Consider the following 27,245-nt stretch of genomic DNA (forward strand, 5'->3'; position numbering starts at 1 on the left):
CTTTATTAAGCCCAAGTGCAGATTCTGTGGATAGCAGCTAATGGATTAAAAATTGTGGAAGTTTAAGATGCAATTAGAAAACCACTTACTATGGAGCAGTCCCAAAGGCATTCCACAATAAGTAGTTTTGGTAATGGTGAGAGTAAATAATCAGCTCCTGACTATGTGGTTTCAGGACTGCAGTGTAAGTGGGAATAAGAATTGCAAAGCTGGAGCCTCTAACATAATGAAATACCTTGTGGAAGTATTAACCACAAAAGATGCACAGTCTTTACTTTCCCTTTTGGCTTCTTACCAAATAATATGGGCCACTCCTTTGTAGATATGTGTATATAAAAGATAGGATGTTGGACCAGGGTTCAAATCCCAACTCAAGCCATGAAGTTCACTAGATAACTTTGGGCCATTTCACTGTCTCTCAGCCCTACCTGCTTCACAGGGCTAGTGTGATAGTAAAAGTAGCATAGGGGCAAGGAAGCTCATACTTTTTTATTCTCTCTTTCCCAATCCAGTTCCCCTGGGGGGTGGGGAATCTCAGGGGGGTCAATACTGAAGCATTAGGTAGGAAAGCTTCTGAGGGAAAAGGAAATTGCCCTAAATGGTACAGAAATATCTTGCACAGGCAGAACTTGCCTCTTCTCCAGCAGTCTCCCCTTTTCTCAAGAGAGTTCCCCAAATGCCCAGAGAGCTTTTTCAGAGGATACATATAGCTAAAGGCAGGAGTGGGTGAGAAAGTCTCCTTGCATGATCTTCCTTCCAGTTGCACTACTTGGGATGCAAACTTTATGGGGCATAGAGTATGTCGCGCCCTTTGGACATGATTTTGATTTCTCTCTCCCTGATAAGTAAGAAAGATAATAACTTAGTGGTGCAGTCAGAAGTGGCTAGCCTGGGGGGGACGGAACTGCAACACTAGCTTCCCAGCATCAGGGTTATTATTAAATCTCTATACCTCCCTTCATACAGGGCATTTTATAAAATAAGAGTTTCTGCAGCTTACTAGGTGAAGAAGTTGGGACACTATGGGCACAACAGCAGAAACAATCTTGCACTGTACCACATCACCCTTCCTGCTTCCTCAACCCTCTCCCAGGAAGTGGCAGTTCCATTGCTGCCAGGAGGCTAGTCTTGCCCCTCTGCTGTAACAGGTTAGCCATTTCTGAATGTAGTGATTGGAGACACAGGGAGAACAAGATCAAATACCCACACTGCAACCAAGTCACTGGTGACCTTAGGCAAGTCACTCTTTCAGCCTAATCTACATCCCAGGGCCATCTTGAGGCCCTTGGGGGGGGAGGCATGATATAAATATTAATTATTTAATTAATAACAGAGAGCTGTACCTTACAGTCACCAGAATATGCTGCTGAATAGGGGGGGTGCGATTTGCTTTGACACCTAGGAGCAATCATCACATGAAACCATGTAACGATAAAACAGTACCATGAGTTGCGGTACACCCATGGCCGCGATGGGTGGTGGTGAGAATGAACTCACAGTGTGTTGCTGATCAATGCAATGCATGGCCCTGAATGTTATGGCAGGATGGCAGTAAATTCATGGGATTGCTGATGGCTTTGCGTGAGGGTCATGTCTCATTTCTACAAAAGGGGTTAGTTTGACTAACATCTATGAGAACCTTCGTCGTTTTTGTTATAGGCTCTCGGTACTTGTCTTAAAAATATTTTTTTAAAAAATGTTCTGCAGGCTTCAATGAATTACCATCAGCTAGTTACTAGATTTTCATCTGGTCTGCACTGTAGCAGTGGAGTCTGCCTTTTCTCATGTCACTCACTGTGCCTTCTCAGGCAGGCATTCCTTCATTCTGCCTCTGCTGCTAGAAAGAGGCAGCGGCAGGCAGCTTGAAGTGAGCAGCTGTCCTCAAACAAAGAAGGTAGAAATGGAGGAAGGGCTGTCGAATCCATAACAATAAGCACATCATGACATAATTACAGTAAATCTCCAGAGTGATCTTTATGCACATAACGCCATATGTTTTCAGAAGAGGAGATGTGCCAGTGTGTGTATTATAGTGGAATGTAAGCATCTTTTAACAATATTCCTGGTAGTGCTGAATTGATTTTTTTTTAATCCAGGAAAGTAGTTTATATGTGATGAGAGAACAAATCAGTTAAGTAAGCTGTAGGTAAAATTTTAATAATGATTTTTTTTAAGGCTGAAGGGCATAAAAAGACAAGAGGAAATGATTGACAGACATAATAAATATTGTCCTGTACAGATCATCAATTTAACCCTTCTGAGCACTCATAAGTAATCATTTTTCTGGTACTTGTGTAATATCCTTTCATTAGCTTATGCCACTATGCTATAACAACAGTTATGGGAACAATTCTTTATCACTGGTGTTTTCATTTCACAGATCAAGAACTTATTGTCACTCATCCAGATACTCTCAGTTCTTGTTTTTATTTGCATGTGGTATATTTACTCCAAAAGGCAGCACAAATTGGGTCCACTTTATTCTCATCAACACTGTGTGTGAGAGTGACTCAAAATATTTTATCAGAATCTGAAGCTAGTTCACCCTGGTCCAAGTCCACAATACTATCCTTAATGCCACTGTGTCGCAGATGCTTTGTCACAGAAAAGCTCAAAGTTTTCAGGCACGCAACAACTTTTGCAGCACAAATTCATCGGGTAGAAAGCATCCTTTACTGACAGAAAACTGTCAAGGTTCTTCACATACAAAAACTGGATTGGGAGGAAACAAGGAATTTGTGCCAACTTTGGGGGAGAACCACCCCATATTCTAAGTCATGGAACCTGCTCAAAGCCATTCAGTGAATTCCTAATTGAAGGGGCATTTGGATCTTCTATACCAGAGTGGGGAAACATTTTTTTTCTTGCCAAAAGCCACATTTCCTTGGAGGTAATTTGTTTGGGGCTGTATGTTATTGGAGGCATTAATTTTAAAAGGGCATTGTTGTTCAGCATCTTTGGGGTTTATTCTCTGTTTTTATCATTTCCACTGGATGCTTTAGGGGGGGCTGCATGCCAGCAGGAAGTGGAGCCAAAAGTGGGTAGGGACCCCCTCTTTTCAGTCTCTTACTGCCACCCCATTCTCTCTCACTCTGTCACTTCCTCTCCCACTTCCTCCTGCCTGGCATGCTGGGGGCAGGGGAATGTTCTTCCCAGAGGTCTGACTCATCGCATCCAAAGGGCTTTTACTTTTTTCTTCATCTATTTCAGATTTCCCATTTTCCCTCTTTCCTTCCCTCTTCCACTCTCCAAGCTTCCCATCTCCCTGCGTGAAATTAGGTCAAGGGCTACATGTTGCCCTCAGTTCACTGGTTGGTCACCCATGCTTTATACATTGTATGACCCAGGTTACAAATGCCAATTCAATGTCCTTCTAACAATGCATATAATAGATGTTTCACTGTTCATTTTTTTCAATGTCTTTGTTTGACTTTGAGTCGGTTAACAGCATTTAATGCTCCTACATACAAAGCACTTGTCAATATATGCAATAGCTTGTGGTCCGTCAAAGATTAATAAACTGCACTCTCCATGCCTGCTTCAGGAAATAACTTAGTCTTCTGAAGATTCAAACAGGATGGTATTTTGTTTTAAATATGGGTGGAACAGCTTAAAAGCCAATTGATATTTTCAGTATTATCTGGTTAGACTACCCTGTTTTTCAGAAGATAAACAGCCTAATGTCCATTAGAAAGAAGCTGGCAGTGGACCTAAGTGGTAACAAATCAAAAGATCAGCCAGCTAAAGTTCAGTGACTCCAAAGGTTTACAAACTTCAGTTTTCAGGAATCAATGTTCTTTTTAGTTGGAGTGTTTATATTTGATATAGAGCTGTCCTAAATCAAGAGACAACATCATTCCATCTCTTTTCCCTTATTCCAGAATTTTTAGAATCATGCTAGTCTGAAATGCAGTATTTGTTATACTGAACCATCACAATGTGAATGTATTTTTCTTATTTAAAACCAAGATGCCAGACTTGCTGTTGGGTAGTATAAATCCTAAATGCTACAAGAGCTTAGTTCATTTTAGATTTCCTACTCCCATTCTTCTTTGCCAATCTTTTTGCTTTCTTAAAATTCATGTTTCAGATTTCCTTGAATAATCATTTCCTGAAAAGCTGGGCATAGCTGTCTTTCCCAGTTGTCTGTGATAGCACATTAATTATTCTCACAAGAAAAAGTGTTTAGGCTTAACACAACTACTCCTATGTTTTCATCATGACGAAATGAAACAAATCCTGAGACTGAATCTGACATGACATTTTAAAGGCACAGAGTTCACGCCATTATCTGTAAACCAGTGAATGCAGGTGTCATCCAGTGTCTATAAATGTAACCTGAAAAGCAGCACTTTAGTCTATTCAAGCCATATACTGCAGTTCTAGAAGGAAGTTACCAGGAATAGTGAAACTATACCCATCAATATCACTGAAGGACAAAGTTGCAACTTAAGTTCTGTTTTTTCCTGGGCACTTTGCTAATCAAAAGGTCCACCACCAGGTTCAGAATGCTTGAGAACAAAAACCCACATTTGATCTCTATGTCCTTTGTGGTTGCATAATAAGAACAGGTGTAGGAGTGGATTAAGATGAGTTTCCCTTTGGGGGCAGGTTAGAAGCAATTTCAACTTTTAGCTGTATCTTATGATGATTTAAGAGAACTTTTGAAGTCAGGTTATACAGTCGGAGAAATCACCCTTTCAAAAGTTTTGTAATTCCTACTTGAGCTAAGAAGCAGCTCTATCAAAGGTTTAAACCATGCTTATTGAAACCAAAGGCATTGCTGGCATGCATTGAACTACTACCATGTGACAAGCTGTGTTTAACCAAAAGGACACACTACGGAGCAACTTTTTCATCTTAATGAGGAAGCTAATGTATCCAGCATGACATGACACTAGAAGATGGACGAGAGAAATCAGTCTTCTAGAGTGAGCAACAACAAATAGCAGGGCAGAAAGGGGAATACCAGGATGAATGATGTTGCACTAAGTAAATGCAGTTACACATGCGCTGGATTAATTACCAAGTTCTGCAAACATAAGCAGGAAAATAGTCTTATTTAGGAATCACTACCAGAGATCAAAAGATGTGCTGTGGCAAATCAAGCAAAACCAACATTATGAATCCCTGGAAAGTCCAATGGTGCAAATTCATCACAAGCAGAAAACTGTATGCAAATTGCACCAATTAAGCAAGCAGTAGTACTTTGATCTATTTGATCTAATAAATCAGTAAGAGTTAATCTATTAGACATTAGCAGATGATGCTAACAATTATTTGAGATGCATTATTCTCGGGTCTCTGTCATAATAGAAAAAATATTACAATAGTAATATTATGAGATACAGGCACACAGAAAAAAAATAAATTGGAATTAGAAAGCATGGAGTGGTTTTACACCCCAGGCCTATGACTGTTTACTTGCAGGTAAGTTTTACTTTGCTAGTGGGGTTCACTCCTGGATTAAGTGTACATAGGACTGCAGCCCTGAAGAAAGCTGGCAACTCCAGATCCTGTCTGCTCTAAGTGTCTTCAGTGGATATGGCCCTCATTAAATCACAATCCACAAAAAAAAAGGGTTTTCCAATACCGAGCTGCCAGGTTTATCTAAGTACACCTCACACTGAGTACAGGAAAAGGGAAGTGGAGAAGGTACAGGCCAAAGCCAATGAGCAGCAGTTCTGTGCATTCAAAAGCTCCTCAGTGATAAGGCAGCCCTCCTGGAGATACTGCTGGGACAAAGAAGAGGGTAGAGGAAGAAACCAATCAAGCACTGGCTGGAGCAGCATTATTCGTGGACCCCTTGGGATGACTCCACAGCCCCCCACAGATCCACAGGCCACACAGGTTGGGAACCACTGGTTTAAGAAGCATTATATTTATGTATTATTTATTTATTTGGAGCATTTATGTCATGCTCTTTAGCCAAAAGGCTCCCAGAGTGGCTTACATATAATCAAAAACAAGACAGTCCCTACCTACAGGCTCACAATCTTATAAACCATGACACACAAGGGAAAGAGGACAAGGAGGGAAGAGGAAAGTCAAAATCAAAACTCATTACCTCCATGTGTGAGAGAGAAATATAGACCAGCAGGTAGAGGTGATGCTTAACCATTTATCTCCTGGTGTGTGTTTTTTCTGAGCAAAATCCATTCCCAAAGTTCTTTTTCATTCTGCCCACTGCAAAGTGTCTGGTTTGGTCTGAAGGTATTTACAGTCCAATTTCACATAACATCATTATGGAGACTCCAGCCTTTGTATTTGTGAAGAATGATTTGTCTGTTTGTTTATTGTTCTAAGTCGCTTTGAATTACTTTGGTTTAAAAAAAAGGTAACTAGTAAAGTTTAATAAATAAAATAAATAAATTGTCCCTGCTCTCATTATCAGGCAGTTTTATCAGTTTCCATCAGTTACTACTATTCAATATGGCAAGTACATGTAGGCACAATTTAAATATTTTATTTACAATCTGTATAATTTTTACCACATAACAGTAAATGACATATCTCACTTTGGCAAATCAAAACTTGAAATGTAAAGTAAGGTGAAATTAGTGTGTGTGTGTGTGTGTGTGTGTGTGTGTGTGTGTTTAAAAAATGCAAATTGCTATATTAGCAATGGTAAAATCACTTTTTCAGGCAGGGAAATGTGCTGCTTGTATATTGATGTGTTGTGCTATTCACTGTGAACTAATGCTTTCCCCAGAAGTTAATTAACAAACTGCAGGCTTGCATTGTTGCATTACCTTTATTTAAAATGTGATGCATAATGCAAAATTGGCTCCTGGAAGCAAACCTAGATATCATTCAGCAAGTTCCCTACACAATGCAGAACTAGAGATGTGCTACAAGGCAATATATGACCTTAATTTATTTTGTTTACTGACAAATAAATGCCTCTAAAGCTGTAGAGATAAGCAAGCTGAGATGCTGTGGTATCTTGCTATTTGGAATGTTTGTTCAGTAAGGAATTTTTCATCTCCTGTCGCAGAATAATGCACCTGTGACCATAGCAGCTGATTGGAACTGGAGTGGATGCACAGAGGCAGATGGATTAAAACTGTCATAATTGTGGGGTTTCCTGCCCCCCTTTCCTGGATTATAATTTTAACAGGCTCCAGGTGACTTCTATTTCTTTGTAGCATCACTCATCTCAAATAAGTCCCGGCAGGCTTGGAAAGAGAAGATAGATGCATTTGGATTCCCACACACCCCCATATGAACCCATTTGCATTGTGAGCACTTAAGAGAGTTGTGCTGTGAAAAAAGCAATTAGCTGCTTTAGTCTAGGGTGCCATTCAGAATATCCAGGTCTGTGCGCTTCATCATAAAATTGACCTTTTAAATTTTTTATGTCTAAGATTCTCCATATATATATATATATATATATATATATATATATATATGATAGAGCCTAGAGGGCAGGAAAAAGAACTGGTTGCACATATAGATTTTATTAAAAGAAGTCTAGCCCTAAAGTACTGCTGCAGCTTTCTTCCTATTACTATGAATACCAAGCATATGGTATTGCAGCCTTAATGTTTAAATAACTGATGTAATTAAGTAACATAATGACACCCATGATAGATGATAGATAGATAGATAGATAGATAGATAGATAGATAGATGATAGATAGATAGATAGATAGATAGATAGATAGATAGATGATAGATAGATAGATATAGATAGATGATAGATAGATAGATAGATAGATAGATAGATGATAGATTAGATAGATAGATAGATGATAGATAGATAGATAGATAGATAGATAGATAGATAGATGATAGATGATAGATGATAGATAGATAGATAACATAGTCAAGCTATGCTCAAGGGAGTTAACAGCAATTTTTTTACATGTGGCTCAGAAACTTTGTGTCATCCTCATTACACCACCAACACCACCATACACACACACACACACACACACACATTTGCTTTGTGATCATTGAAAGATGTCCTCTAAGAACTGCTCTATATTGCCACAGTCATGTGGCTGGTGCTGAGAAATCCTTCCATGTGGCATGAACAGCATGTGCAGGGGGCAGGACGTGCTGTGTTGTGTTGTATGTAAATGTCTTTGCCAAATGGATGTATCCACTGCTCTTGTCATGGCAACCCAGTAGGACCAATCCACACAACAAGCATCTTATGTTTGGCAGGACCTATTTAAGAGGATTGCTATGTGGATTGCCCCTGATGTGCTTTCACACCACTGGACATTCAGTTGCGAATGCTCGCAATCCCAGGTGGCTTTTTTCAAATGTCTTAAAATAGTTTCCCTCACATTTCATATATTAAACATTAATGAGGGCTGAGCTTCAATTTGAGGGTGGTTTCACACAGGGCATTTTTAAGGTGGCACTGGTAATGTATGCATTCAACAAATGCAGTTTTTCAACCACAGTGGGTTACAACATATCAGAAAACCCAGGATTGGCTTGGGCTTGTGGCTACATAACATTCAGTTGATCCAGAACAAACACCTATTTTCTGCCATGGGGCATGTGAAGTATCCCTTAATCAGAGTGTGTCTAGTGTGGAAATGGATTGGCTGGTAGAAGAGCTACAGAGTCATCAACCTGGAGCAGGCACCTTCTTGCAGAATGCATATGTTTAAGTTAGCTGCTTTTGCAGCACATTTGTGTACATGTTGCTTTAAGAAGTATGGCAAGATTATATTTCTGCACATGCTCAATAGGAAGCTGAAGTGTAGAGCAGCTACCTTTTTCTTTATCTTTTTAGAATTATACCCTGCTTTTCACTATCCAGGTCTCCTTGGGCCACAGGGAGAAACAAATATGATTTCATTTGCCATGTAGTTAGGAGCAGGTGTTTAGATAAGGAACAGTTGGTCACCTCCTTACAGTAAAGCCCACAGGAGCAGGCCCTTTTCCTTTACAGAGCTTGTTTTAAGAAGCCTGCTTTGGAACAGCAGAGAGTGAAGAATAAGGTTTCCTTTTTGTGAACAGCTGGACTAGGCTGCAAAAGTAAAATTATGGAACTGTTAGGGAACCTAATAAAAGAGATTACGTGGCATTATTCTGGAAGAGAGAACTTTAAGTCATCTAATGCATGTTTTATTGTGCCTTTTACTTAGAATCCAGACATGCATATATGTTCAAGACAGTATATTGCTTTATTTATGAATGTTGCATCCAGTGCTTTTTTCCTTAAAAAAATGTTTAGGGGTACTCTCATTTTCCTACTCATATTGAAATACTGCCCCTTAATGAGGCCAAACTTAGATTCACAAAATGTTTAGGGGTATGCGTACCTCTGCGTACCCCTAGAAAAAAGCACTGGTTACATCATGTTTGGCTTTGCATCGTTGTAAGTCCCTCCAGAGACCCTGAATTGGTTGAAATTAAATAAAAGCAGAACAGAATTTGGGAAAGAGTCACACTTTCACCATGTTTGCTATGACTAGGGGTATCAGATGCAAATAAAGGAAGTGAAAGCTTTATGAGAGAATTTCAGGAGAAGCATTTTTTCACTTCCTCTGTAAGACAGACTGCACCTGCCTGAGTTCTGTCTTTTATAGATTAATTAAAGGAAGTAGAGCTCTATGTCCCTTTTGTATATGGCCAGCCTATCTGCAGCCATTTTAATTTTCCCAGCTCAATTGCTTTAGCTGCAAACTTCAAGACAAGATTTAGGTTGGTGTGATGGTATCAGGTAGCAGTAATATTTGACTATTCTCTCTCTCAAATGAAGGTGATATTTCTTTTCACTTCTCTGAGCTAGTGGTGAACAGATGGGAAGGAGGGGACCATAACAAAGAATCATACTTTATTATGTGGTGGATGTGTGTGATCCATTTAGAATATTGTTGCAGCTGAAAACATTAAAAACTGTTTAGCAGAGCACCTTAAAATATGAGAAGGAAAATGGTGGCATAAATATCTCCATGACATAAAAATGACCACGTGAAATATTTTTTTTTTATCTAGGCCACCAGTTCAAATCTAGCATGATTAAAATCAATATAACTGTGTGCAACAGTTATATTCCTACTCTGGTGATTAATTGCTGAAAATCCAAACAATAGTTTATGCAGTTACATTAAAAGCAAAAGAGGAGTCACGTGTAAGCCAGCAGTCAATAAATGTGAACAAGATGAAAGGCTTGTTCTCACTAGTTATACCCTAGGCATGGAGCAGAGCCAGGAGGACAGTGAGAATTGGAAGTGTGAACATCAGTCTGTCGTGGAGTGTAGGAATAAAAAATAGACCAGGATCTTCCTTTGAGGAAACATAAGCCATAAACCAAAAGCACTTTCAAAAAGCCAAGGTACACTGTAAGTGCTCCCACTGGAGTTTCAAAGGTATGGCAAGGAAGAATCAAACAGAGGGATGTAAGATGCTTATAAAACTCAGTTTCCAAGCAGAAGAAGTGCCAGAGAAAGAGCTTGACCTGGATCATATTCTGGACACAAAAGAAGATTAGAACCTCTGACAGAAAACCAGGACCCATGAAATACTTCTGGAAGCAAGAGAGCAGGAGCTCTGAGAGCAGAAGAGAGAAAACAACAGCACTGTTGCTCAGTTTGGGAAGCCTGTATGTTTTTCAAGCATAAATGAAGAGGAGATTCCCTCAAAGACTCAGCTGTATCACACAAATATTCAAGGCATTATAGGATATTGGCAGGATAAGAATGGAGTAAAGTGTCACTGAAATGTCCAGATGTAAGGTGTTAGCCATGAAATGCTGCAGTTTGCTAGCAGACCTGAGAAACAGTACTCTTCATTCTCTAGTTCAGTAGTGGAGAAACTGGTGCACAGGCCTGATCTCTCCCCTCCCCTCAGTATTTTTATGATTTCCCCAAGCAGCAGAAACAAAAATTATATTGTATGGACTGCATTGGTAGACATTTTGCTTGGACAGAGCTGCATGGAGGTCTAAGCTTTACCTAACTAGACCAGGACTAGTGCTCTGAACTCATCCCATGTATTATAAGCAGATGTATTATAAGCTGAATTTTGAATAACTCCATAAAGACATTATTAATTTCCCCGCCCAGTGCCTTTAATGAAGTACTTACCTCAAGTGCTCTTCCACCTTCCTGGAAAATGTCTAAAATGATTGTGATACCTAAACCAAATGGAGGGAAAATCATATATTTAGAAAGTTCTATTTAATTTGCTAAGATACCTAAATATTCACAGCTTCTTTAGCAAGGAACTTGAATACATTAATTAATCATGCCACAGTGAAAGATCAATGTTGTTTTGACCTTACAAGACAATTAATGGACAATGTCAGAAATACTTTAAATGTACTACATCAGGCAGAGCAAACAAAAAAACTGACCTATTTGTAGTCTTGTTTGGTGATGTAGACAACAGACATGATAGCAAACAGCTTGGGCAGCATTTTGGAAGTAACCTTCAAAATTTCTTACAGTTTGGGTCTATATTCTTGAGGACATGAACTTGGTACACAGCTAGTTAAAAGCCACACTAAAGAAAACTGTCGCAAAGCTCATTTGGGTGGGGTGGGTGGGTGGACAATAGTTCTGCTCTGTCCAGCTTAAAAGCACACACACACTTTCCTCAGGTGGAGAGCACAAAGGAACCTGCAGCAGAGCACAAAGGAACCTGCAGCTTCCATTCACAAAGTTAAGCTAAACAGGTTGGTTGATGCTGCATCACTGAGGTTTTCCAAGTGTTCCAAGTGTTGAAGTGTCTCCTGGTGTCTTCAAGTCTTCCCTCATAGAAGCTTCTGGCCCTTGGAGCTTCAACCTGGACAACCCCTCTGCAGTGCAACATGGAAGAAAGAATGCTCAGGCAGAAATCTTTTTGTTCTGGAAGCCTCCTAAAGTTTAAATTTTGGGCAACAGCTCAGGGATAAATTGGCTACTTCCATCCATGCTGGTCAGGGCAGGCCCTGACTCCCTCTCACTAGGGCTTTGTAGTGACTTTAGGGTTCGGCAGGGGATAGCCTAGCTACAGTGTATATATGTCCCCTGTGTTTTCCCAGTACATTCATAACAATAGGTTGGATCCAGACTTAGTCATGTTTGGGGCAGATGCATTGAAATGAATGGGACATAAGTTAGTAATGACCAATTGTTTTCATTGAGTCCCACTGATTTCACTGAGTATCTAAACCTGTATTCAACACATTAAGAGTCCTTAAGAGGCATGTACAACAAACCCAAAAGCAGGCAGCAGAAGCGTGAGTTTTATTGAACTCCTGGTGGACCACCACGTGGCTGGTAGCTTGCATCTTACGAGGTGTGCCAAAAGCTTTATAGGCCTGCCTCTGTGTCAAACCTTTGGGACAAAGGTTTCTTCTTTCCTGTGCTATGATGCAATAGCTTCAGACTCCGGAGTCAGCCTAGCTTTCTTCTGTGAGTCAGGAAATGCTGTCCATGCATAATGAAGGTTTCCTGTTGTGAAGGTAGACTAGCATGGGAGGAAACATATTCTGAACATGTGCCCATCAAAACCATGCAGAACTTGGGTTTGCATGTCTAGTCTCCTTAGACTTTCTTCTTTCCAGATGGACAGCATTTAATCCCTATGTTATTTTAGTGCCCTCCTTAGTATTTTTACCCCTGTTTTATTTTATCCTCCTGGAGGTGAGATGATCTGAATTAGTTAATTCAAATTGTACAAGCACTTCAGACTGGCTGTGATGTCCTTGAGCTCTGAAGGAAACCAGTGCCCCTTGCATTAATTTAAATAGCACAGCACTGAAGATATAAAATGGAATTTTACTCAGGGCTGTTGTGGCAGCTCTCCAAATGGTTCCTTTTACTTTTAAAATATAAATGATTGTATAAGACTTGATCTGCTCTACTGCTTCACATGTATTACATTTAACAACAGATAAGGAAAGAAAAGCTACTTCAGTCGCAGCTCCAGCAGCTGATCTGCAATGGAATGCAACCATATCAGAAGCCATTCTAATTGCTTATGTCATTTTAATGGGTTGTGTGAATATTTATCATGCACTTTGTGTGCTTCTGTCAACATCCCACAGCTGCCTTCCTTTAAGGGTATGGATCTGATATTTCAGATACATCCAGGGGTCAGTCTTTTCCCAATACTCTGACTCTGAAGGCAGCAAGTTGAGATTATTTTGGAGGCTTCATTCTTTGGTAGGGTTGCCATATGCCTGGGATTTGGCTGTTGGGAATTGCATCTGGGTGGCAAGCCATGTCAGCAGTCCCGAACTCCACAAGAATAGCTCAACAACTTATTGGGGTTTTTTGAGATTTTACAACAACAACAACAACAACAACAAAGCTCAACAACTTTTTCTTAAAATCGCAATAAATAACTTTTGTGTCTGGATTTTCACTTTCTGAAATATGGCAACCTTATTCTTTAGTAAATGTTATTTCACCTGAGATGTTCCAAATGTAGTAATAACAGTTTATTTCACTAGATAATCAGGCTGCAATCCTGTGCCATGGCAGGCTGCTTAATTCCCACTCACTTTGGGATTTAAGCAGTCTGTGTACAGGATTGCAGCTAGTTATACTGAGTCAGCTTTGGTCAGTGATATGTCACACATCACTTTTATCATTTTTACATTAGAGAAGTGTGATAAATGCATTTGATAAACTGGATGAGAATTTTGTACTGTAGGTTGTCTAAATTTTCTGGTTTTTAATTGATTGACACTTTGAGACTTCTTTTGTAAAAAGCAACTAATAAATGTATATTACTTCTACTACTACTACTACTAGTACTCCACGCAATATGTAAAATCCACTCCTAAACACTTTTAATTGGAAGTTGTACTGATTTCAGTAGGTCTTGCTTTCAGACAAATATACTTAGCAGCCCAATCTACATACATATTTACTCTCAACACAAACTGAGTTCAACTAGAGTGAAAAGGTTGAGATTGGGGAAGAGTGTGCAACCATGCTATCTCTTTCCATGCCATGGAAATAACCTGGATATAAATTGTTGAAGAGGACTATTGTTTTCATTAAATTATTAGTGTTGTTTTGACGTTTACTTTCTTTAAAAATGCTGTAATGAGGTTGTCCACAATACTTCCACAATTCAGCCTAAATGATGAAGAACTTACTACTGAAGTATAGTGGTACCTTGTTTTACAACCATAATCCATTCCGGAGGTCCATTTGTAAACCAAAACAGGTTGCAACCCAAGGCACGCTTTTGCTAATGAGGCCTCCAAAAAAAAAAATTGTTCGTAATTTTAAAAAAAATGGGTTGTAATCCCAAAAAAAGTTGCAAACCGGGACACGCACTTCCGGATTTGACGTGTTTGTAATCCAAAATGTATGCAAACCACAGTACCACTGTATTAAAAACTGGAAGTGCCCAAGCTTATTTTTGAAGGATGGATTGATTTAACATTTAAGAGCTATCTCATCAATATGAAGCTCACAGTGGTTGGCTACTCTGTTTCCATTCCAAGATTTTACAACGTTGCCGAAATGTTTTGCATGTATTCTTATTTCCCTCTAGTCAAACTCCAGTCTATCATTCTCTTAGTTTACAGTGGTACCTCTACTTACAAGCACCTCTGGTTACGTATCCTTCAGGATATGCATGCAGCAAAGGCGGAAGTATTTTTCCAGGTTTCACAGCATGTGCATGTGCAGAAGCGCTCTACTGCACCGCACACATGCGCAGAAATGCTCTACCGTGCCACGTACATGCGCAGAACAGGCACCTCCTGTTGCTAAAACCTCGGGATTCAACTGGAGCTCCAGAATGGATCCCGTCCGCAACTGGAGGCACCCCTGTATTTCAAAAATGTTCATCCTGCTTCCCAATCAGTGGAAGTCTTATAAAGAGGTGGCCCCTACCATAAAAAATATGGTATATGGATTTATAAATCCATTCCATACAACTAAAAGATGGATAGACATAAAACCACAAGATACACTGGTAATCATAAAAATATAATTATCCTATGATTCCACTGTCCTATGATTCCACTGTTCCCTCATCTCCACTTGTGGCTTCCCAGGGCTATCTGATTGGCCATTGTGGGAAGAGGATGCTGGACTAGATGGGATTTGGGATGATCCAATAGGGCTATTGTTAGAATTTGCCATTTTTTATTCTGTGGTAAAACTTGTTACTCACCTGATAATAAATCAAGAGTCTACGAATTGTGCCATGATGAAACAATATAAGAGCCCAGCAGGAAGTGGCTGGAGGAAGCCAAGGACAGTCAGCCAACATAACTGGTACTGCCTTGCACAGGATAAAGGTTCATGGACCAAAAGAGAGGCCTAGGCAACTGCAAGCTTGAATCAACAAATTAAAGTTCTACTCCTCTATTTTTAAAGCACAGTGCAGGTTTATGCCATTGGATAATTGTATTAAACTTGGGGTAAAGACATAGTTGCTTGATTGATAAACCAATCAGAAGGAATGCTTTGTGTGATTAATGACTATGCCATATCTAATGGGGCACATGTTTAATAGTCTCCAAGGTTCTGACAAGTAAAATAGCAACTAATTGTGGTGCCTAAGAATTATTCAGTCCTCGAGGCCTAAACAAAAGTTTTCATTTGAGTTGAGGAAGGGTGGAGGTGTTGAGAAAGTTTACTTATCTTCTTTTCTTCAAACCACGCCAGCTGTCATAATACATATTTATTTTCTGAATTTTGCTTATTAATGGCTTATTTCACTTTAAGCTCTTTCAACCTACGCAGCAAGAAGCAGGCAAACACGGAGGTTTTTGCAAGCAGACAACAAAGGAAAGCGCTGTACTTACAAATCTAATTTTCATCTAAGTACTGTAGATTGCAGCTCCCTGAGGCAAAGTCCTTGATATCAGAAAACCAATTTCTGGCAGATTGGAGGGGTTATTCCCCTTTGGTTTTCCAGCATCAGCGAGGAGATGGGAATAGAGGACCCATTCTCAGGAGGCTGGCAACTTCACAAAAGAAAAAACAGATGGGACCTGACAGGCTATTTCCAGGAGATGGAGTCTCTGAAGCAGGAAGCAGCGATGCCTGAGTGACTACTGGGAGGCCCTTGCTTTTAAACTGGGAGAGTCAAGGACTCTGATGAGATGACAGCAGGCAGCATGCATTGTCAGGCTTCCACCTGTCCCGTCAACATTTACACTCCCCACCCCCTTCCTAATATATAATTTGCAGATTGTCTTATGAGTGCTGTATTGTTTAACCCTGTATAACACCCTTAGCTGTACTCTGTGAATATTTTTTATTTATTTGTTTTTGCAATTTTCCAGAATTTGAGGCTGCACTATGTAGGCATAGAACCTTCAGCTATTTCTATACTAAAATTATATCTCTGATTTCCTATCCTTCCCTATCTCTTTCCAAAGAAAGAACGTGCAAGGATAAAAACACTGGGGTGAATTCTGTATTCAGAGTCCACCTCAGAATATCCTACGTTCTGAGAGAAAATAATATTAGGCAGCTGTTTTCCCTGCTCTCTAAATCCTTCTGAAGCAAGCACTGTTTCCCACTTCCTCTTGGTATTTGAAATCAGGTTCTGTTTTTCTCTTCAAAGTCATATGTCGTCAACTTTCCTGAGCCAGTCATGAAAATCATCTGCTGGCATGATTTGTGCAGTGAAAACAATTTATCTACAGTTAAAGTTTGTATTTTGAAATAATTTTGGAATTTTGTACATGACTACCATTAGCTCTCAACAAGTTGTTTAGAGTCCATTTGACCCAAGCTTGTTCACTTATCTTCTCCCAGAGACCAATGAGGAAAAAATTATGCCCAGTTGTGAAGATACTTGATTTCAGCCCTTTATATCGTTAAAAGGTAAAGGGTAAAGCGACCCCGACCATTAGGTCCAGTCGTGACCGACTCTGGGGTTGTGGGGCTCATCTCGCTTTATTGCCAAGGGAGCCGGCGAACAGCTTCCGGGTCATGTGGCCAGCACGACTAAGCAGCTTCTGGTGAACCAGAGCAGCGCACGGAAATGCCGTTTATCTTCCCGCCAGAGCGGTACCTATTTATCTACTTGCACTTTGATGTGCTTTCAAACTGCTAGCTTGGCAGGAGCAGGGACCGAGCAACGGGAGCTCACCCTGTCACGGAGATTTGAACCGCCGACCTTCTGATTGGCAAGCCCTAAGCTCTGTGGTTTAGACCACAGCGCCACCCACATCCCCTTTTTGTTTCTGTAGCGTCCTCCAAATCAGTTTTAATATTAGTAGCCTCTGCTCTCATGTGTTTTGTTCAATGAGCAGGTGAACAAGTTTCAGGCAACTGAAAAGGCTTGTCTTTGAGGAATATAATGGGGTTTATATTCCTTGTCGTTTGTGCTGCTGGTGATAGCTGTCTTCTGAAGACACTTTTCCAGTGCATCATCCTCTAAACACATCAATTTGGAACAAATGTCTGGCGCCAGCAGACTAGCTCCAGTCTGAAATAAGTTGTATGGGTAAAGAATGTGCTAATAATGAGCACAAATACGTGAGCCCACAGCTTTGCCAGGAACAAACCCCATCTAGGTAGCTATTTTAGTCCATTTTCTGTCCTCACACACCAAGTCAAATCCATCTTCTTCTGCAACTAGTGTATTAAACTGGAATAAATCCAAGATCTTTCTTTCTACATGTGGAATTTTCAGTGTGCATCCCTGAAGTTCCCAAAACTTTGCAATCTGGTATTTTACGTTTCCAAGTGTCTTGTACTACTTCTTTTATTATTGTCCTCTCATTTGTGTTATTACCTGGGTAAGAAGCTGCTGGAATGTAATAAATAAGAAAAATGTGTGGGCAACTTCTTGAGAGTGGAGAGCACAAACTGTTTGACCTTTGCTTGTAACATTGATTGATAGGCTGGAAGCAATTGAACCAACTTGCTATTTTTCATCGCATCTTTTTTTCTCACTTCAGCTGCCCATCTTTATTTCGTCTTCATTAGTCTTAGAGTGGCTTGTGCAACTGGCTCTTGATTTAGACATGCTCACTAGCACAAAGTTTGTAAACCTCTGAAACAAGTGATTGTAACCAAGCTAGACATATCAGCCGTGAAGCTAGTGTAAGGTTCTAAATCAAGACTTTTTAATGTGCTTTTCTGGCAAGAGATTTTCCTTTTCCTACATTGAGCAAATTTTAATCCCTTGACACTTAATCCCTTAAATTTGGCTCTGTGTTATACTCACATAGGGCAAAAGAGCAAGGTGGACGACTGCTGGAACGTAAGTGGAGAAAAACTCCAAATGACTATAGTGAAACACTGGGTGAGTGTGCATTTTCAAGCATACTTATTGGCAGTGAAAGCAGCAAAGAAGGCATATTTACTACCTCCATTGCATCCTCAGTATGCCATCCTGCACAACTTTACTGGGTAGCAGGGCCTTTTGCATATTGGCCTGAAAGAGGTAGTAGAACAGACAGAAGTTTGCTGCGAATTGTTTGCTAAGCATTTTGAGGATAAAATTGCTTGCATACATGGGACCTTGACACTGTTGCTATAGCAGTTGAATCTTGAGAGCTGTCCAGAGCACTGTCTAACTCTGGTTTTTGGATGGATTTCAGCTGATGAGACTCGAAGGTGTGGACAAGGTGCTTAGACCCTTGCCCCCCCTTGACTCATAAAATGCAGCAGGGAAGAGATAGCTGTCTAGGCCAGGGAGGTGGTCAGTGCCTCTTTACAAGAGGGGGTCATTCCTGCCTGTTTGAAGGTGGCAGTAATAAGACTGCTTCTTAAGAAGCCATCCCTAGATTCTGAGAACCTAAGTAATTCCCAGCCAGTTACACTGTTAGGGGGTGGTTCTCTAGACTGGGTGGATGGGAGACTGCCTGCTCTTGAAGGAGTTACACTACCTTTTAAGGGGGTGCTCTTGGATCCATCACTGTCACTTGAGGTCCAGGTGGCCTCGGTGGCTCAGGGTGTCTTTTGTCAGCTTCAGTTGGTGGCCCAGCTATGTCCCTATCTGGACAGGGATAGTGTAACTTCTGTGGCCTACACTCTGGTAACATCTAGGTTGGATTTATTCAATGCATTATGCATGTGGCTGCCTCTGAAAATGGTTTGGAAACTTCAGCTGGCCAGACTGCTCACCAGAACAAAATGATTTGAGCATATAAAACCAATTCTGGCCCAACTGCACTGGCTGCCATTAACATTCCGGGCCCAATTCAAAGTGTTGGTGTTGACCTATAAAGCCTTACACAGCTCAGGAGCCCAATGCCTTAAGGACCACCTTTCTCCATACAAACCAACCTGAACCCTGCTCTTATCATTCAAGGCCCTTTTCAATGTCCCTACTCAGAGAAGTTCAGAGGGTGGCAACATGAGAATAGGACTTCTCTATGGTGGCTCCCCATCTGTGGAATGTTCTCCCCAGAGAGGCTCATCTGGCACCTTCATTTGATGTCTTTAGGCCCCAAGCAAAAACATTATTCTTTACCAAGGCCCTCAGCCATTAAATAATCTATGGCCTGTTAAATGTTGGGGGGACTGCTATTATGATTATTTTATTATTATGTTGTCTGTTATTATTCTGTCTGTTATGTTTTAATTATTATGCTCCATAGAATGTTCTTAATGCTGTAAACTGCCCTGGGATCATATGATAAGGGGTGGGATATTCATCAAATAAATAGTAAATAACAATAAGAGAGAGAGAGTATATACACACTAGGGATGGGGAAGAAATTCAATTCGCATTTAAATAGAAACCTAAATAATTCTTACTTTCAAAACAGCAGGGAGATTAAAAGACAACCATTCTTCAACATTCACACTTTTTGAATTTTGCAGTGCAGTTCTCCAGTCAAGCAATGTTTTCAAAAAAGCATATACTGGAGTAAAGTGTCCATGAAAGTGTGTATAGTAGTTAAAATAACACAAAAATATATTACTTTATGGGGAATTGCTTTGCAAAAATCTGTATATTAGGCAAAATTGTATGCAAGCATGTTTATATTAGGAGAAATTCACATTAAAATGCTGGTAGTTTAATGAGGATTTTAAAAAAAATGACAAGCTGATCTGAAAATTTGGAGGGCTAAATTTATGTTTGAAAAAAAATGACAAACTGAGAGAAACTAAGATTGACAAATTCACCCATCCCTAAAACACACACACATTCCAACACTGCTCAAAGTCTTGCCTTATATGGAACCAACTGTAAAGTTTTGTGTTGTAATGCTTAAGTAATTTTTTCACATCTTCAGATTCAGATGGCTCTCCAAAGAACTAGCCCATATCTTCATTTAAAAAAAAACCCACCTGCATTTCTATAGTGCTCTCAGGCTTTCAGAAGAAAATTAATTGTGTAAAAAATATGAAAAAGGAGCCAGTCACAGCCTGTCTCCTTCCAGGGTCCATCATCAGCCAGCACAATTTCACTGCCAGAGAGGGTGAGACACACTCTGTCGGCCAGCTGAAACCAATTTTATTATATCATATTAGCCAACTTCAGTTTTTCTTTCAAAAAGGGCAGGATATAAAAATGAAAAATATGAATTAAACGTGGTGATTTAAAGATGGAGTCAGATATGCTTCCTGTCCAAGTAGCTGCCTGTAGGGATGCAACTACATCATCTAGAAAGAAGAATGCAGATCCAGACATGGCCTTGTGAATCACAGCATCTTTTGCCAAATGATCTTGTCATCTTGATCAAATCATTTAACTCTCCCTTGTCCCCAGTTTTAGATGCACTTCAGGAGGCCCATCAACTGGTATACTTTTAATGTTGAGAATTTGCCTGTTGGGTTGAAGAGGTGAAGCTGAAGTGAATCCTTTATCCCATTTGCTGCCCTCCTAGAGCCGCTGTTAGCAACCCAATGACTCACCAGATTTATACCGATATTTTAGGTCTTAATTAACTTACGTAGAACTTACAGGCAGTTAGATTGTCAAGGAATATGAAAGCAGTGCGGATTCAAAAGGGCAAGTATTATATATTGTAATGTGAGGAACATATGTTCAGACGTCTAGTTCCTTCTGTTATCAAGACCATGGTGGTTTAGATAAGCTGTAAGCCAGAAGCAGGCCATTAACTACCAGATTGAAATTCTGTGGACAAGGATTTTCTCATGTTCTTCCTTAGATACTGACAAGCCAGGCAATGTGCTATTTCACTGCAATAACACTGATCATGTGAAAAAGAAATATATGCTTGTGTGCATTCAGTTCTAATTAGTATACCCTTTACCAAATCACTCTTTGGATGCCTGGTATCAAGTTCTTCGGGGTTTGTTCCTTAATGTGTGCTCCATTTATCACTTTTTTTAAAAAAATATACCAATTTAGTGTCATAATTTGAATGTATAATTGAATTTGTCAGCCTGACAGATGAATGAAACTGCTGCAAAACTCAAGTAACTTTTTTCAGTAGGGTTATGAAGACAGCCAATCTGCCATCAGCAGCAAGCCACAGCTATATCTTGGATTTGTACTGTTTAAATATTCGTGCCTTGCAAATAATAGAATAAACACTCCTTCCACCACCACCCCTTTATTCCCCTCCAAGCCCTCAAGATAAATATTAATAATACAAGAGATTGTGGGAAGATGAATAAAGCATAATTTGAGCTAAAAGCCTACAGATGGCAAAGAAATGAAAAAAGCTAAGTGAGGTGGAAGAGAAATGTGTAATTGAGCAACACCAGCACCATATGTCAGATGCTGCCATAAAACAAGACAGCAAAAGGAAACCTTTGCCTTTGCTCTGTGGAAAACACCAAAATGAGTGCTTGGGTGAATGTCTTTCTAACTGATGCATTAAGCTCATCAGGGAGATCTTACCTGATCTTGCATTTGACAAGTTAGTATCTCTTTTTATATAGAGAGTGACAGTCCGTTGGTCTTCTTTTCCTTTCTTGATAAGGCGAGAGAGCCATTCAAATTTAGCTGTAGCCAAAGTGATGAAAGTGAATTAGGCTGAAAGCACACACATCTCCTGTTAGATATCCTGGAGAGCTGCTTCCTTCAAAGCCCCCTCAAAATGTTTGAATTGTTTCCTCTTGCATATTTCTAAGCTGTGTGTCAGAGAGGATTTCAAAAGACGGGGAATGATCTGCCAGTCTGTCTGTCTAGTCTGTGATTGTGTGCATTGCTTCCCAAGGAAGATCAAAGAAAATGCTAGCTTTTCCGGAAAATATCACTTTGAAAAATAAACAAATAGAAGAATGTGATACTGTGGCCTTAGTTCTGCATGTATGAATAGGGAGATTTCTCATGGGCAACCACACAGCTGAAGTTTCATTATAAAACTCTGGTGCTGAAGTTCTGCTCACATACAATATTTCTATTACCAAATGGATAAAATCACTAGTGTTGCTTGAATTAAGATCAGATAATTTATGGAGTCATTCCACTTGACACAGATGAAGCACAAAGAAAGAGAAAGAGAATGGTAAGTACATGTAATGATGATTGCTTATGATTGTTTCATGGCATGAACCTTTGCCTGGCCCTCATTTTCTCAATAAGAAACTAATGTGATGCTAAATATTGGTCAGAGGCTGACTTAAATGCATCAAATTAACTCCAAGTTCCTGTTCCCGTTTGGCATGCAAGTTTGTCCCTTGAAAGTGTCTGTAGGCTGACTACAGGTTTCTTGTTTACTTCAGAGATGGTGTGGGTGAAAGTCAACGCTCAGTCAATGCTTGGTGGTGGTCTGTGTTGAAGTGAATTTGGAAGGCCACTCACAGCAAAGATTTGGAATGGACCATGGCTTGCACCATTAGTCTGGCACAGTGGTGGATGCCTAGCATCTTATGGAGTATGGCTTCCTACTGGATTTGTTTGAGCATCATCACAAAGAAGCCTCCTTTCTCATTAGGATGTTTGCATATTACGATGCCACCATCCCAGCAATGTACCTGAAGCATCTATTATGCCTGCATCTCCATACCAGCTCACCATGAATAAAGTATAACAGTGAAAGGGCTGTGTCCCTGCTTGCTGTACTGGCCAATCCTCCTTCCCTCCTTGCAGGGTTCCCAGCGTCCACTGCTGCTGAAATTGTAAATGCAGGCTTCTAGCTGATGCTTCCCTCAGCAGCAGGGTGGGAGAGGAAAGAGGAAAATAAGCTGCTTTCTCCCCTTTGTTTCCCCCACTACCATCACTGCTGCAGGAAGGGAGACAAGAAACTTTTAACGTGCAGACTTTTTCTCTCCCTACAGCAACAGTTGGGGCAGCAGCAAGGAGGGTAAGGTAACACTATAGAAAATAGCAGCGCGGGGAGTGCAGGAAGGCTTGCAAAGCCCATCCCACAGCAGTCTTTTCAACAATGAAGGTTGAAAGGAACAGCACAGGGGGCCTTAGACCTTCTTCTTTCCATCTCATGCCACTGCCCCTACTGCAGATCATGAGGCCTGCCAGCTGGCACTTCAGGGTGCCTTCCTCCTCCCTCATTGCTCCTCCTTCTGTTCTTCATGATGATCAGTAGTGGTGGTAGCAGGGGATTCTGAGGCCAGCTATAGAGGAGGAAAGTGAGCAACAGCAGCACCAGCTAGCCTAAAGATCCGGATCTGACAGTCGAGGGCTCCAAGTCTGGCAGGCAGAAGAGCCAGAGGAGCTGACCACAGTTCATTCTGGCTGTTCCTCTGCAGGAAGCCTGGGCTGCCACCTCTCATCATGCTGTAGTTCACAGCACCACCTATTGGCAACCATGCAAACTACTGCATGACAACAGTGCAATGCAAATGTGTATTATATAATGTATTTTATAACTAAAGTATAGAATAGTCACCAGCTAATTAAGCATATATTCACAGTATCTCTGAATATGTCACACATAATAAAGACAGTATGCCTTACACATTCCACTAAATGCTTCAACACTGTAATATTTTTTTCTCTCTTATCTCCATTAAGCAATTAAAAAGAGAGATTGCATTTTAATTCCTTTATGTTTATTTAATGGTTCTTTCGGAATAATTGGTGCAGTTGGTACTACAGATTAATGGTAAAGCAGGAGGGAATGAAAAGGGATGGCATATTTTCAAGTTTATTTTCAATGGGAAAAAAGCCTAGGAAGAAATTAAGATCTCCCGAAAGCATACAAGCAGTCATTTTACTGTTTACTTTTGGAACTTTTTGTCCTAAATTACAAACTCTATGGAAGTGAACCATTATTATATTTCACCAGGTTTAAAGTAACAGTGTGGGGAAAATGACATGCTGGGGTGGGGGGAGAGAGAGAGAGGAGAGAGAGAGACCAACCAAGTTCATTTTATGAGTAAGTGAAGCTGTACTTAGTGTCAGAGCTTCAATTAACAAGATCTGGGAAATAACCACTTCAAGTTAAGATCTAAAATGCATGGCTCAGGCTGATTTTGCTTCAGTGAAATTACTTTTAAAAGTGTGTATGATCAGACTTTTAACAGGCAGGGAACTGGGCTTATTTCCAAATTGCAACTTTAAGATTTATTGTATTTTCACCCTCCCCTCTTTAGCCCAAGCCTTTCTGGCTGGCTGCAATTAATACAGATGTTATGGTTTTTGATTTGCATTGCTACAGCATATGAACTCAATTACTTTTCATTTGTAGCCCTGAAAATGGCATAAACCCCCTTTGTGATGAAGTTTTTCACTGCATTGGTAGAAGTTACTGAACCATGGAACCAGGCAGATATCAAGTGAGCCACAGAGAGTGCCTTCCTTTTGTTTCTGTTTAATATACTTCGCTTTCCTTATGTGTTCTGCTATGGCAAGAGGTCATTGAGGCAAGTGCTGCAGCTGATTTTTAAATGGCTCGTTATAAGATTTTCTCATGGGGAAAAATAAGAGGATGTCTAATTTTTGAATGCTATGACAAGGATAACTAAATCCATGCATAAAAATGCACAGGTCAAGATTTTCTTCCCATATTATCTACATATCTTTAAGAAAGCTTTGCTAATGAGTGGCAATTTTTACTAGCCTGCTTTCCCTCCTCCTGTTCTGCAGCTCTAATAAGCCCCTTTTTCAAATGCTATGGCAATCCCCTCAGATTACTTGGTTTCTGAGCTGCAGTCCTAGTAATCAGTAGTAGTCAGTGAGGAGGGCTGGCAACACCCATGTGGCCTCACGGTTTACCAGAAGAGAGCGAGAAAGGTGGCAAGGAGGTTGGGACTGTGTTGGCATATTGTGGAAACTAATCCATCATTAGTTTCTAATGTACAATGGTACCTCGGGATGCGAATGGGATCCGTTCCAGAGCCCTGTTCGCATCCAGAAGCAAATGTAACTAGCGACAGCATGTCTGCACACGCACGCATCGCTTTTCGCTGCTTCTGCACATGCGTGTGATGTCATTTTGAGCATCTGTGCATGCGCGAGTGGCAAAACCCGGAAGTAACGCGCTCCGTTACTTCCAGGTTGCCGTGGAGCGCAACTCAAACGTGCTCAACATGAAGTATATTCAACCCAAGGTATGACTGTACCTGCACCGAGCTAACCTCCCTGCCACCTCATTTCTCTACCTCTTGGTACCTCTCAGCAACTCTACTTCTGAGAAGCTAGGTGTGTGGAGGTAGCTGTCCTTACCCACCACTCCTACCGGTAACTTCCAGGAACAAAAACAGTTTCAAGTAGTGCTATGGCAGCTCAGGACTTCATGGCCTCCATGACAACCATGGGGTTCACTTGAAGCAGTGATGGCCAAACTTGGCCCTCTAGCTGGTTTTGGACTACAACTCCCATCATCCCTAGCTAACAGGACCAGTGGTCAGGGATGATGGGAATTGTAGCCCCAAAACAGCTGGAGTTTGGCCATCACTGACTTAAATCATCAAAAGTCCTGACTTTAAATAGTTTTGAATGCCACTTTCCTTTTTTTTCAGGCTTGTGGCTGGTGGCTTAAGTCATTTTTATTATGCTCTGTTATGTATGTAAATTATGACAATGATTTCTAATGATTTTGCTTATGGGGTACTTTATTTTATTTTATTCGTGAACTGTCCTATGACCATTTTGGTGAAGAGAGAAATATTTTTAAAATTATAGAAACCTCCAACTCCCAACAACCCCAGCCTGCATGGTCAACAATTAGGTCAGGAATTATAGCAGTCGGGAGTCTAACAACGGATGCTTCCAGAATATCACTGTTTTCAAGGAGGATTCAGTAGCATACCAGGAAATTCAGACTGAATGATTAAAGCTGATCTGGAGCTCTTGTGAAACAAAACTGCTTCCCCAAACTTCAGACTTTTGTGATATGGAAAGTAATGGGGAAATGCACTGGAAAGGGTGTGATAACACCTGCTTGATTCAATGGCACCTGATCTCTCTGCAAACAAATAATAGTGAATGTTCATTAAATAGTCAGTGCTGTCTAATTCCCCCTGCAAACAAATCAGGATGCTCATTGAACAGGTCATCTGGAAGTGACCAACATCTGGACAGCCACAAGTTTTTTATCCCTGCCCAGAGACACATTCCCCATCATCCCCAAAGTGACAAATCTCTTCTGTTTTGAGCCTAATCAGTGTCCTTTTTGTGTTCAGAATGATACATTTGACTGAGATTCATCCAAAGATAATTATTGTAAAATATCCTAGTTTGTAACTTTCTGCAAATCCTTTGACATTATTTAATCTCTGGATGGGTTGAAACATATCATCAGTTTCTAACACAGTCTCCTTTCCCCTCTAATACAAGGTTATTTTCTTTCTTTTCCTTTAGTTAGGGCAGAGGTCAATTATCATTCAGTCCAACTATAAATGGACTTCTGTCTCATTCTCATTGGCGAAAGTGAAGCCTAGCAAAGCATCCACCACAGTTCAGATGCAGTTCAAATCATGACCTACAGAAGGCTCATTTTTAACCACCCAGCTATAATTTCTCCTGTCATTCAAATTGCTCAAACTATAAAGCACATGAATTGTAGGAACTTAAAGTCACAATAACACTGTTATACTTAACGTTTATCTAATAATAGTGCCATTTTTTTGTTGCTGGGGAAAATGGTTTAGGAGGAAATAAAGCTGGACAACAGCCTGTGAACACAGCTGCCAAGCAAGGAAGCAAATCAACTAATCACATCAACACTTAAACCAATGATAGCTGTTTTACAATAGAGGGAAATTGAATCAGACACATCAAACACCTGGCACAGTAGGGCACTTGCTAGCCCCATAGAGATTTGTGTTCATGGTGGAAAAAATTTCACCATCATTACTGGCAAGGATTTATGATCATAGGATTTAATTGCTGTTGCTAGGATTAACATAGTCTGTACTGACAGAACATACATTAGTGGTCTTCTCAACTATAAGCAACCAGATCTGCTAGGTAGAATCACATGCATGAGAGTGTTCAGAACATTTCACAAGAATTACCTCAGCAGTTCTTAC

At 40.3% G+C, this 27,245-nt stretch overlaps 1 protein-coding gene and 1 long non-coding RNA gene across 5 annotated transcripts in view; one reads left to right on the forward strand and one right to left on the reverse strand.

Moving 5' to 3' along the window:
• Positions 1–27,245, forward strand: part of NKAIN2 (sodium/potassium transporting ATPase interacting 2) — a 451,605-nt gene that overhangs the window by 363,489 nt on the left and 60,871 nt on the right. The window lies entirely within an intron of this gene.
• LOC128410502 (uncharacterized) overlaps positions 1–27,245 on the reverse strand; it is a 91,203-nt gene that overhangs the window by 6,815 nt on the left and 57,143 nt on the right. The window contains exon 2 of the long non-coding RNA XR_008329529.1: positions 11,055–11,104. This is a non-coding gene — a long non-coding RNA (uncharacterized LOC128410502). The remainder of the gene's footprint in view (positions 1–11,054; positions 11,105–27,245) is intronic.

Source organism: Podarcis raffonei, chromosome 3 (genome assembly GCF_027172205.1).
Source record: "Podarcis raffonei isolate rPodRaf1 chromosome 3, rPodRaf1.pri, whole genome shotgun sequence".
NCBI classification, from domain to species: Eukaryota; Metazoa; Chordata; class Lepidosauria; order Squamata; family Lacertidae; genus Podarcis; species Podarcis raffonei.